The following is a 12,036-nucleotide window of genomic DNA, read 5'->3' on the forward strand; positions in this document are numbered from 1 at the left end:
GAAACAGCAAATACAGTCTCTCTTTCATTGTGAACTTCCCTGTAAAGCGTAAAATTACATTGTCACAAAAAATATTCATTAGATCAACACAACAATACAATATGCACAGCCTATAAAATAGTTTGACAAACCATGCACACCATAATAGGCCCTGCTTTTAAAATAACTGGTAGAGGAAAATATAGCAGCATTGCTCATATACAATTTGATTGCATTAAATTATTATGACAATATTTTAGCCCATTCCTTGCTGTTAAGGAACATGGTCACACTGTTTAAAAGAAATCTCACAATTATGATGTAACAATCTTATTAAACACTGTCAGACACTGTTTCAGACAATAGTCATTGATGTCAATGTTGTGCTACTCATATTCTGTTCATCTATCTTTCAGACTGTGATGGAGGCATGAGGAGTGTATGCTCACACTCCCAAAGCTCCCAGACACAAAACTAGCTACATAAGCTGTCTTAGGGGAGACAGGGATAAACAAAGGTCAATCCTCTTAGACAGGTGAAGGAGAGCAGCACTTCCAAGCCTCCAATGCTTTTACTACCTGAAGGCAAATTCCTCTCTGTCTCACGATAAAGGCTGCTTGCTTAAACGTGGGCTGACACTTACTCTCCTGGAGTGAAAGGAGATGTAGTTTGAAGGTTTTAACAAAATTGAGACATGCATCCTACCTCAGCAGCAATGTCTGTTATACATTTAGGAGGAGCCATTTAAGTCATCTTCAATGGTTCCTCTTAGAAACCCAATGATACACTCTACAACAGGAAGTGGTAGTTCAACATTATGTCAAATATTTCTAACTGATGTAAAGTACAACAGTAGTAGTAAGGTGATCAAAACAGACATAAGGTGGTATTGAACATTTAGTCACAACCTGGGTTATTATATAATTATTCAATAAACTACATTCTGTTGTCATATCAGCTCTGGACTGGTGTATTTTGCAGGTCCTCATCCATATGTTTAGGCACAAAAATGTTTATTATATTTTGAAAAAGTGGACAGTACAATTTGGCTGTTTATCTATTGAGCTGAGATTTATTTACTCACCAAAAACAGATGGACAGGCGTTCTGCAGCAGGGATACAACACCTGTAGTTGGTGTCCCAGAGGCTGATCGTTCCCCAACACGTGACAGCAGATCTTTAAACTGGGTCCTGGGTCCCACTTTCAGCGGTACTTCTGTCTAGGAACCATGATCCAGACGCTGCTCCTGGAGTAGGTGATGGTACTCTCCAAACTGGTTCCATCTATGGTGAACCCAGGGACGCTAATGCTGGCGATGTTGTTTGGCTTTCCATAAATAAAGCACCGTGATTCGCTCCATGTTGTAACCGGCAAGCAGCAGATAGAAGCAATTTAGGTCAATCAGACCTACCTAAATCGCGGTCAATCTGAACACACCTTAAGACCTTCAGTAAGGGTTTGAAATGCCACTTGAGACAAAGCATCATGTCGAATATAAAAGAAATCAGTTTAGGCTCAAGAAACAGAATTGTTGGTGGCTCATGTTGGGACCACAGCCATGGGGACAACATAAGAACTTTTTTGGAACTTTCAAAATAAATCGCATTAACCTACTTCCAGCAACGCCAGAAATGTGGTAACAGCGGACTTCCCATGTGCACATATATTTATATTATATTGTAGATATGTTTATACTGTTTAATTTGTATTGTATTGCACTGACTACGCCAAAACAAATTCCTTGTATGTCCAAAAACGTACTTGGCAATAAAGCTTTTCTGATTCTGATTCTGAATTTATTCCATGAGTGTGCAGAGTTTTCCTGTTCAATAATGTCAGAGCTTGGCTCATCCTTTTCAATTTTGTCCTAATACCGCCACCTTATTGGGCTGGTATTCACAGGACAACCCTTAACAGACCGAAATATTATTTAATAAAATATTAAAGTATTAATATTAAATAATATATTCATATTCGTAATTACAACACTCACAAAGCAGGAAAAGTACAATATGATAACAAATTTAGGGCAGTGTTTCTAAGTGTCACAAACTGGAGTGAGAAGTGTCCTCAAGAAACACAAAGAGAGCCACACAGCACAGAAAATGGCAGAGGCATGATACAAAATACTTGAATACTACAACAATAGGTCATAAGTCATGTGCTACAGACTTTACGAGCCACAAATCCACCAATGTTTTTACTTATCCATAATCTTGTAATTTCACATTTGCTTTCTTCCTATAAATCTTTTTTTCCATTATATGCTTCAAAAATGTGAATATCGTGTGAAAAAATTGCAACAAGCTCCTACTAATGATTTTACTAAATGGGGAAAGTTAAGGGCCAAATTAAAGAACCTTTTCTGATAATATTATTTCAAAGAAAAAGCCAAAATTCCTCAAATTGGTTTTTCACACTATCGAAGGCATCAGAATGCTCCTCTCACTTCAAGCTTAAGGATGCCAGGGGTAGGTCAAGGGCTCTGATTGTCAGTGTTTATTAATGGGCCCTGCAGAGGGTAGTGACAGCAGGGTGATCGCTGTGATGATGATGTCTTATTGCTTTCCATGAACGGCTGAGGTACATACATATTTATGATGCGCTGCCACCTTGAAGCCAGCTAGAAATATCTGTTTGACACCTGGGGCCTCTCGGATGCTTCCCAAAGTACAGCTGTAATCCTAAACCTACAGCACCACAGAACTCTGTGCTAACCTAAATTTCACTGAATACAGAACAACTTCTGCCATCTGTGTGATTAACATTGAGGTGGGGTCAAAATGTGATGGGTTGATATATGTGGCGATTAAACAAACAGTGGAAAGCTGCTCCATGATCAGCTTCACAACATATTTAAAACCATCATAGGAGCAGCGTCAGCACTCCCTCTTAATCAGATGGTTTTTTGACCACCGATTGAATTAATTTGAACTAATTTGTGCGACAGATTGATTTGCAACAGAACACGTGTATGTATTACATATTAACAGCTAGCACTTCCCCTGGGACAGATGTGATTTTAAAAGGGCAGCTTATGCACAGTCATTTAAGTTGATTAATACGGGTCTTTCGTTTTGAGCATGCAAATGTTCTCTACTTACTTATTCATGTCCTCTGAAAGAAAGGCTCTCCTCAGTCATATCATTGTCTTGTACTGTCATTAAGAAAAAAGACGGACAGACAGAGGGCTATTTTTTCAGTCACAAACACTGACTATAAAAGTTTACAAACCCCTGGTAAAATGCCAGGCTTTTTTCTACATAAAAAAAATTGAGACCATGAGAATAAATTTCAAAACGTTTTGCAACCTGGCCATCTCTTTCCATTTGCAGAGATTACCACTGGTACAATTTTATCCAAAAATCAATTCTTGACTTTTTGCCCTCAAACTTATCTTCTTATACAATCGATTCTTGCCCATTCGATTATGTAAAGGTTCTCCAAATCAGGGATTTTGGAGAGTTTAGCCAAGGCTAGGTGTGTTCTTTGGAAGAAAAGTCTTCTGACTCCTTAGTCCAGATTGGCAAAGAATACAGGAGACCATTGTGGCATGTAGAACACAATTAGCAGTCACAAGGCTTTTATGGAGCTTCATCAAATTTGCAATTGGCTTCTTGAGCAGTTTCTCTCTTATCTTTTTACAGAATATTGAAGCTTATTCCCTTTCTGATACCTCTGAACAGTGAAATCCTTGTCATTCTTTGTAAACTCCATGCAAAGCATGTGTCAAGGATACACATGAGCACATGAAATTCACAAACAAAATAGATTACAAAAACATGGCAGCTTTGCATGGGTGTGTACACTAATGAGATCCATTTTTTGTTGTTGTTCTGTTTCAATCCTTCAAGTTTTTAACCTCAGAAATTATCAATTTGAAAATGTTGGCCACCTTTTGGAAATAAAAGTAAGGGATTAACATTCTTCAGGGAACACACACATTTAAAATGTCAATTCCTGATTATTTTGTTCAGGATGTATTTTCTATGTGCTTAGCTGGTTCTCTTAACATGCAGGTCCTGTGAACAAGGAGGATGAGATAAATTATTCATTTGAATCATGTGAGATGGAGCAGGAATACTTTTCAACATATTAGAATATGGGGGTTGAAAAATATTAACAAATTATGTCTAACCTGGTAGGATGTGACTGACAAGATGTTTCCAGTCCGAGTTGGCTCACTGTAGTCTTACATGACTGACTGGGATCTTGGAAAATATAAGAGATTTCTAGAGAGGTATGAAATATTACCTGAACAAGATTTTAACAATCATCCTATTGTAAGTTATGACTCCCAAATACTGGTTTTAGCGAACAACATTGTTGGAATAATTGTATATAGATTTATCTTATATTTTTCCTTTTTTATTAACTTTACTATTTGATCTTTATACCCTTTCATGTATGCGTGAGTAAAGATGTGATGAGTTTGTTTGCAGGCAAGGATCAAAGCTGGAACCAGGAAGGAAGCAGTCACAGTTGAGGATGTCATAAAGATGGTGGCTGATTGTGCTGAACAAAGGACACACGGATCTTAAGATGGTGGAGACTGTGGAAGTGTGCTGTTACAAGATAATGGTGTATATGACCTGTTTACATTGCAGCTGTTTATCCCACCCTTCAGAGCAGCAACGTTCATGTAGCTAGGGACCACCCAAAGATAATAAAAAGAGAGGATTGGACAGATGTGTTTTCAGAGCTGTAGGAGATTTGTAACTGAAGCACATCTCTGTCTGTTCTCCTTGCAGCGCGTAAGAAACTATTTCTTTGTCTTTCTCTTCTTTTTGTGATGTTATAAGTGTTTTAGATTGTTTGAACCTGCCATTTTTTGGTCCTTCGAGCCGGATTCCAATCGCGCCTGAGGATCCCAGCGGGTTGGTGGAATCCAGTAAAGACCGTGCGCACGTCAGGCTTCATTAGGGAGATTCTCAGACCCTTTCCGGGACTGGACCTCGGCCCGCCCGCTGGGGTCTGACAGCTGACGAAACTCCGAGAGAGAGGGGAAAGACAAAGTGGTGAGTTGAGTTTGGATGAAAAAGTGTGACGAATGACTGGGGGTCATTGCGTGAAATAAAACGCTGTGAATCCTAGGCCCTAACAGGTAAAGTAGGACGGCACAGTCCTGGAAAAGTATTAAGAGTTAATACTGAAAATTCCATGTTTAAAAAGGGGACGGCGGAGTCCTCAAACGTATTAAAAAGTGATACTGAAAATTCCGTGTTTCAAGGACGGCGGAGTCCGCGTTTAAGTATTTAAACAAAAAATACTAAGAAAATTCCGTGTTTTAAAAAAAAAATGTGTGAATGTGAGAAATGAATGGAGGATTTAAACCACTAGGTTTGCCTCATACCAAAGCAGTAGGATTGTAAGTAACTAACCTTTGTGGATGCAAAGGCAAGAATTCTCCACTCGAAAGAGTTGAAGTGAGAATTACCACAAAAGGAAATTTTTCCTGTCACCCTACTGAGTAGAATAATCCAGCATTTACAATACTGTAGGTATTGAGATACTGGACCAAATGTAAAAAACAAATGTGAAAAGGGGCAGGTAAAAATAAACTAAAAAATGAATTACAATGCAAAATTGGAAATTTATAGAAGCACAGGATCAAATTAAAATATTAAAATTAAAATATTTAGATAAATGGATAACCACATATAATTATGATGGTCGATTAAACTCTAGAAACTTAGTTAATCTACAGGATGCAATAATTAAAAGTACAAAACGTGATTTAAGAAAAATTGAAAAAGAAGGTTATGAGGATGTAGATTACTGGTTAAAAGCAACTAAAAAGAGAGAGATGTGATGCAGGAGATAAGAATGGATGTTTTTGTGGAAAGCAGAAAAGGTCAGAGTGCTAATAAGTAATTTTTGATGCACTTGCAAAGTAGCACAGCAGGACAAAAAGTCAGTAAAAAGAGTAGGTGGAAAGTTTTGTTTTGCACTGATGAGGCTGTGACAGGATTGGATGGGCTAAAATGAGTCCCTTTGGCTTGGGATTTCCCCTTTTTGGTGAATAAATCCATCCCCACCATGGCTGTACCTTGTGTATGTTTTATTTGTGTTTATTTTTTGTTTTTTATTGTTTGAGATGCTGGAGGCTGTTGATACAGCTTGTTGCGGAGGTTCATGGCAAGACACGTTTTTTCTGTGTAAACCTAGAAAATATTTCACTCTTTTAACAGCAGCACAAATACTGGAGATTTCAGAGTATAAAATGATGCACTATATGCTGGTCCCAGGGATGCAATACATACCTGGGTAAGACATTTTATAGGGTTCCCCACAGCAACTCTAGTGGACTATGTTAATCATGCTCTCCATGCAGAGAAAGTATCCAAGATGGCGCCGCAGATGGTCGCCTCGGCGTGTTGGTGCGCATTGTTTTGTTTTGTTTTTTGCTTTAAAACGGTCTTCTGTGATGGTACCCGGAGCTCTCTCACCAGAGAAGAACTCATGAATATCAGGGCTACTACACCAGAGGAGTTATTTCCAACTTTTCTGCCTACTGCTCTGGAATTTTTGGACATTCTGGTCAAAGGTACGCTCACCTTTGTTCACGCGGTGAAACGCCGGAAGAGAGGGAAACGGGCTGGGGTGCTGGTACGTCTTCGCCAGCGTGGACTACAAACACCGTTACCTGGAATATTTCTCTCTAACGTGCACTCACTTCCCAACAAAATGGAGGAACTACAACTGCTGTTGGGGAAAAACAGGGACTTTTATTCATCGGCAGTTTTGTGCTTCACGGAGACGTGGCTGTGTGGATTAATACCGGACTCTGCGCTGCAGCTGGCAGGATTCCAGCTCTACAGAGCGGACAGAGACACGGAACTCTCCGGCAAAGCGAAAGATGGAGGAATCTGTTTTTACCTCAACAGTGGTTGGTGCAACGACGTGACAGTGATTCAGCAGCACTGTTCTCCAGACCTGGAAGCCTTCATCATAAACTGTAAGCCTTTCTATTCCCCCCGTGAGTTCGCTTCGTTCATCCTGGTCGGTGTTTACATCCCGCCGCAAGCTAACGTTCAGGTCGCACAGCGCATGCTCGCCGACCAGATACTGAGTGTGGAGCGGACCAACCCGGACTCCTTAGTAATCTTCGTTGACGACTTTAACAAAGGTAATCTGACCCACCAACTCCCCAAATATAGACAGTTTATTAAATGTCCGACCAGAGAGGACAACATTCTGGATCACTGTTACACCACCATCAGAGACGCTTATCACGCCGTCCCACGTGCTGAACTGGGCCAATCCGACCACATCATGGTCCACCTGATTCCTGCATACAGGCAGAAACTAAAGCTCTGCAAACCTGTTGTGAGGACGACAAGGAAGTGGAGCAGTGAGGCTGTGGAGAATCTCCAGGCGTGTTTAGGCTGTACAGACTGGGATGTGTTCAGGACTACTACCAACAGTCTGGACGAGTACACAGAGGCTGTGACTTCCTACATCAGCTTCTGTGAGGACAGCTGTGTACCATCATGCACCAGGGTGAGTTACAACAACGACAAACCCTGGTTCACAGCTAAACTCAGAAGGTTAAGACTGGATAAGGAAGAGGCCTTCAGGAGTGGGGACAAAGACATATACAGAGAGGCGAAGTACAAGTTTGGCAAGGCAGTGAAAGAGGCCAAACGACTGTACTCTGAGAAGCTCCAAAACCAGTTCTCAGCCAACGACTCTGCGTCTGTCTGGAAAGGGCTCAAGCAAATCACCAACTACAAGCCGAAAGCCCCCCACTCCATCAACGACCGACGCCTCGCCAACGACCTGAACGAGTTCTACTGCCGCTTTGAAAGACAAAGATAGTCCTGCAACCATCCCCCACGACGCCCCCCAACAGCTGCAGCCACAATCCACCACCCCCACCTCCCCAACCTCAAGAGGGGCCTTGGCACCTCCAACCCCCACCCTGAAGTTCCCCCCCACCAGCCCCCTGCCCACGCCGAGGACGGCTCTTTCCATCCAGGAGAGGGACGTCAACAAACTCTTCAGGAGACAGAACCCCCGGAAAGCTGTTGGTCCGGATTCTGTCTCACCAGCCAGCCTGAAGCACTGCGCTGATCAACTGTCTCCAGTCTTCACAGACATTTTTAACACCTCACTGGAGACATGTCATGTGCCAGCCTGCTTCAAGTCCTCCACCATCGTCCCTGTTCCCAAGAAGCCAAGGACCACAGGGCTTAATGACTTCAGACCCGTCGCCCTGACCTCTGTGGTGATGAAGTCCTTTGAGCGCCTTGTGCTCTCACACCTAAAAGACATCACCGACCCCCTCCTGGACCCCCTGCAGTTTGCCTACAGAGCCAACAGGTCTGTAGATGATGCAGTCAACCTAGCCCTTCACTTCATCCTCCGGCACCTGGACTCCACAGGAACCTATGCCAGGATCCTGTTTGTGGATTTCAGCTCTGCCTTCAACACCATCGTCCCAGTTCTGCTACAGGAGAAGCTTTCCCAGCTGAGTGTGCCCGACTCCACCTGCAGGTGGATCACTGACTTCCTGTCTGACAGGAAGCAGCGTGTGAGGCTGGGGAAGCATGTCTCTGACTCCCTGACCATCAGCACCGGTTCCCCCCAAGGCTGTGTTCTCTCTCCTCTGCTCTTCTCCCTGTACACCAACAGCTGCACCTCCAGTCACCAGTCTGTCAAGCTTCTGAAGTTTGCGGACGACACCACCCTGATCGGACTCATCTCTGATGGTGACGAGTCTGCGTACAGATGGGAGGTGGACCATCTGTTGGACTGGTGAAGCCAGAACAACCTTGAGCTCAACGCTCTAAAGACAGTAGAGATGGTTGTGGACTTCAGGCAGAACCCAGCCCCACCTGCCCCCATCACCCTCTGTGACTCCACAATTGACACTGTGGAATCTTTCCGCTTCCTGGGAACCATCATCTCCCAGGATCTCAAATGGGAGCCAAACATCAGCTCCCTCATCAAGAAATCCAGCAGAGGATGTTCTTCCTGCGGCAGCTGAAGAAATTCAACCTGCCAAAGACTATGATGGTGCACTTCTACACAGCCATCATTGAGTCCATCCTCACCTCCTCCATCACCATCTGGTACGCCGCTGCTACAGCCAAGGATAAGGGCAGGCTGCAGCGTGTCATTCGGTCTGCTGAGAAGGTGATTGGCTGCAGTCTACTGTCGCTCCAGGAACTTTACACCTCCAGGACCCTGAAGCGGGCAGGGAAGATTCTGGCTGATCCCTCCCACCCCGGTCACAGACTCTTTGAGACTCTCCCCTCTGGCAGGAGGCTGCGGTCCATCCGGACCAAAACCTCACGCCACAAGAACAGTTTTTTCCCATCTGCCACCAGCCTGGTTAACAAAGCCCAGAAACCACCCTGACACTCTCCCTTTCCCCCACACCCCCCCTTTTTTGCTGACAGGACACCTGTAACCTGTAACTCTATGCGTTACATTAACGCTCAGCATGGACTCCTGCTTTACTTGCACTGCCATACTTGCACAATGATCACCTGCACTGTTGTATTGCTCTTGCATCTTATACTGCTCTATACTTACTCTCACTCACTTAAAACTGTGCACATATATTTATATTATATTGTAGATATGTTTATACTGTTTAATTTGTACTGTATTGCACCGACTACACCAAAACAAATTCCTTGTATGTCCAAAAACGTACTTGGCAATAAAGCTTTTCTGATTCTGATTCTGATTCTAATGAAGGATAAGAAACAGAAAAAGATAGCCAGTACCTTTTTTCAGCAAGAAGAAGAAGAACAGATTTATATCAGAATAACAGAGGAAGAGGATGAAATTGCAGGGGTCAGAGAGGAGTAGGCAGAGGAAACTACAGACAATACACCTCAGGGTGTTTGTGTTGTGGGAGAGAAGGACATCTGGCCAAAGACTGTCCTGAAAGGAGAAATAATAATTCAGCATGACTAGGACAGAAAACAAGATAAATTGTTCCTAGTACCTCAGACACCAATGAAACCAAAGAACCAAAAACACAGGGACAGGATGTCCTCCTAAATTTCCAGGGCCTTCTCTCCCTAGATAGCATTAAACCTGAAGTTACCTTACTGTTGAATGGAAAATCAATTACTTTTCTTTGTGATACCGGAGCATGCAGGACCACCTGTAGAGAAACAATCCCAAATTCCAGACAGTAAGGTCAGCTAGTGGGAAATTGACACAGGTCTGTGAGTCTGAACCAGTTTGGATAAGAGATCCCAATGGACAGTTATGTCAGCTATCTATTCTAATGTTCCCTGAGTGTCCGGTGAATCTATTGGGACGAGACGGATTACTACATGTGGGGTTAGCATTAATTCCGACCTCAGAAGGACATATTGTAGTAAAGAGAAAAGCAGAACTCAGCCAAGGAGATTATTTTGTGTTAAAAGGAGTGGGACCCCCTTATTACCACTATTCACTGGATGTTCCGAACAAACCACCCCTAGACATAGGGACAGCTTTATTAGCAGAAGGAAGAAATGTCATTACTCGACTACAAGATCAGATGACACCAGATGACCTACATATTACCATGTGGTATAAAAATACTCCTGGACCAGATAACACTTATGAAGAAGCATTAACTAAAGTAACCCCTACCAAAGTCATTGTAACTTATGTTCATGCAGATGGGAAGAGTACTTCAGTTGCTGAAGTAGTGTTAGCGGAAGACACTAGGAAGCTCTGCAAAATGTGGACACCTCCACACATATCTTTATTCAAGGATAAAGAACTCAAGTGGCAGGACATGGGAAGAATAGTGCAGAGGGGAAAAGATGCCACAGACTGGTTTGCAACAACAATGAATACAGAAATCAATGCATCCACAAGATTAACTAGGAAGCCATTATTCTGGAATATGACAGTGCAGGAAGGGATACATTTGCATACAAAGCAACAATGAGAAATATACCTTACTGAACAGGAGGAACAGTTCGTGAGTGAAGTCCCTGATAAGTTATGGTCAAAAGACCCTACTGACTTAGGCTTAGTAAAAGGAGCGTTACCTGTCCAAATTAGAGCAAAAACAGAATACAGGCCCAGTGTAAAACAATACCCTTTGAAACATGATGCACGTGAAGGAATAAAATCAGTAATAAAGGATTCAATAACTGTAGGGGTGATAATAAAATGCGAAGACTCACCATGTAACACCCCCATTTTTCCAGTTAAAAAACAAGCTCCATCAACAGGATGGCGCATGGTACAAGGTGGGCTATCATATTGTCAGCATATGATTACCACATTGTTTTCAAAAAATCAGCAGAACACAGCAATGCAGATGGGCTCTCTCGCTGTCCTCTGCCAGAAACAAGCGACACTGGAACGGCATTGAGTTCAGCAGCAGTACACTCACTGTTAACTGAGCATATGGAAAGAGCTCCACTAAATGCGGCCCAGGTCGCTCAGGCCACACGCACAGACATGGACTTGTCAAGGGTTTACCAGTGTGTCATGGAAGGTTGGCCTACTGTTACAGATGAGAGTTTGAAGGCTTATCACAACAAGAGGAAAGAGCTTTCAACTGAGATGGGTTGTGTTTTGTGGGGAACCAGAGTGATTATACCCTCTAAAATGAGAAAGGCTGTGTTAAATGAGATTCACTCTGGTCACCAAGGAATTGTAAAATCCAAGGCCTTAGCGCGCAAATATGTCTGGTGGCCAAATCTGGATCAGGACCTGGAACAGGCTTGTAAAACATGTGAAACATGTCAGTTGGAACAGAAGATGCCACAGCATGTTCCCCTGCATCCCTGGGAGTTTCTAGGTGAATCCTGGGAAAGACTGCATATCGACTTTGCTGGACCTTTCCTCAACAGCATGTTCATAATTGTAGTTGGTTCATATTCAAAGTGGTTGGAGGTATTTCGTATGCCACCCATCACATCACAAGCCACGATTACAAAGCTGAAGAGACTGTTTGCTTCATATGGACTCCCTGACCAAATAGTCACAGACAATGCCACCACTTTCACATCTGCAGAGTTCCAAACGTTTGTGACACAAAATTACATTTTGCACAGAACAAGTGCACCGGGACACCCTGCCAC

Source organism: Girardinichthys multiradiatus, chromosome 7 (assembly GCF_021462225.1).
Source record: "Girardinichthys multiradiatus isolate DD_20200921_A chromosome 7, DD_fGirMul_XY1, whole genome shotgun sequence".
NCBI classification, from domain to species: domain Eukaryota; kingdom Metazoa; phylum Chordata; class Actinopteri; order Cyprinodontiformes; family Goodeidae; genus Girardinichthys; species Girardinichthys multiradiatus.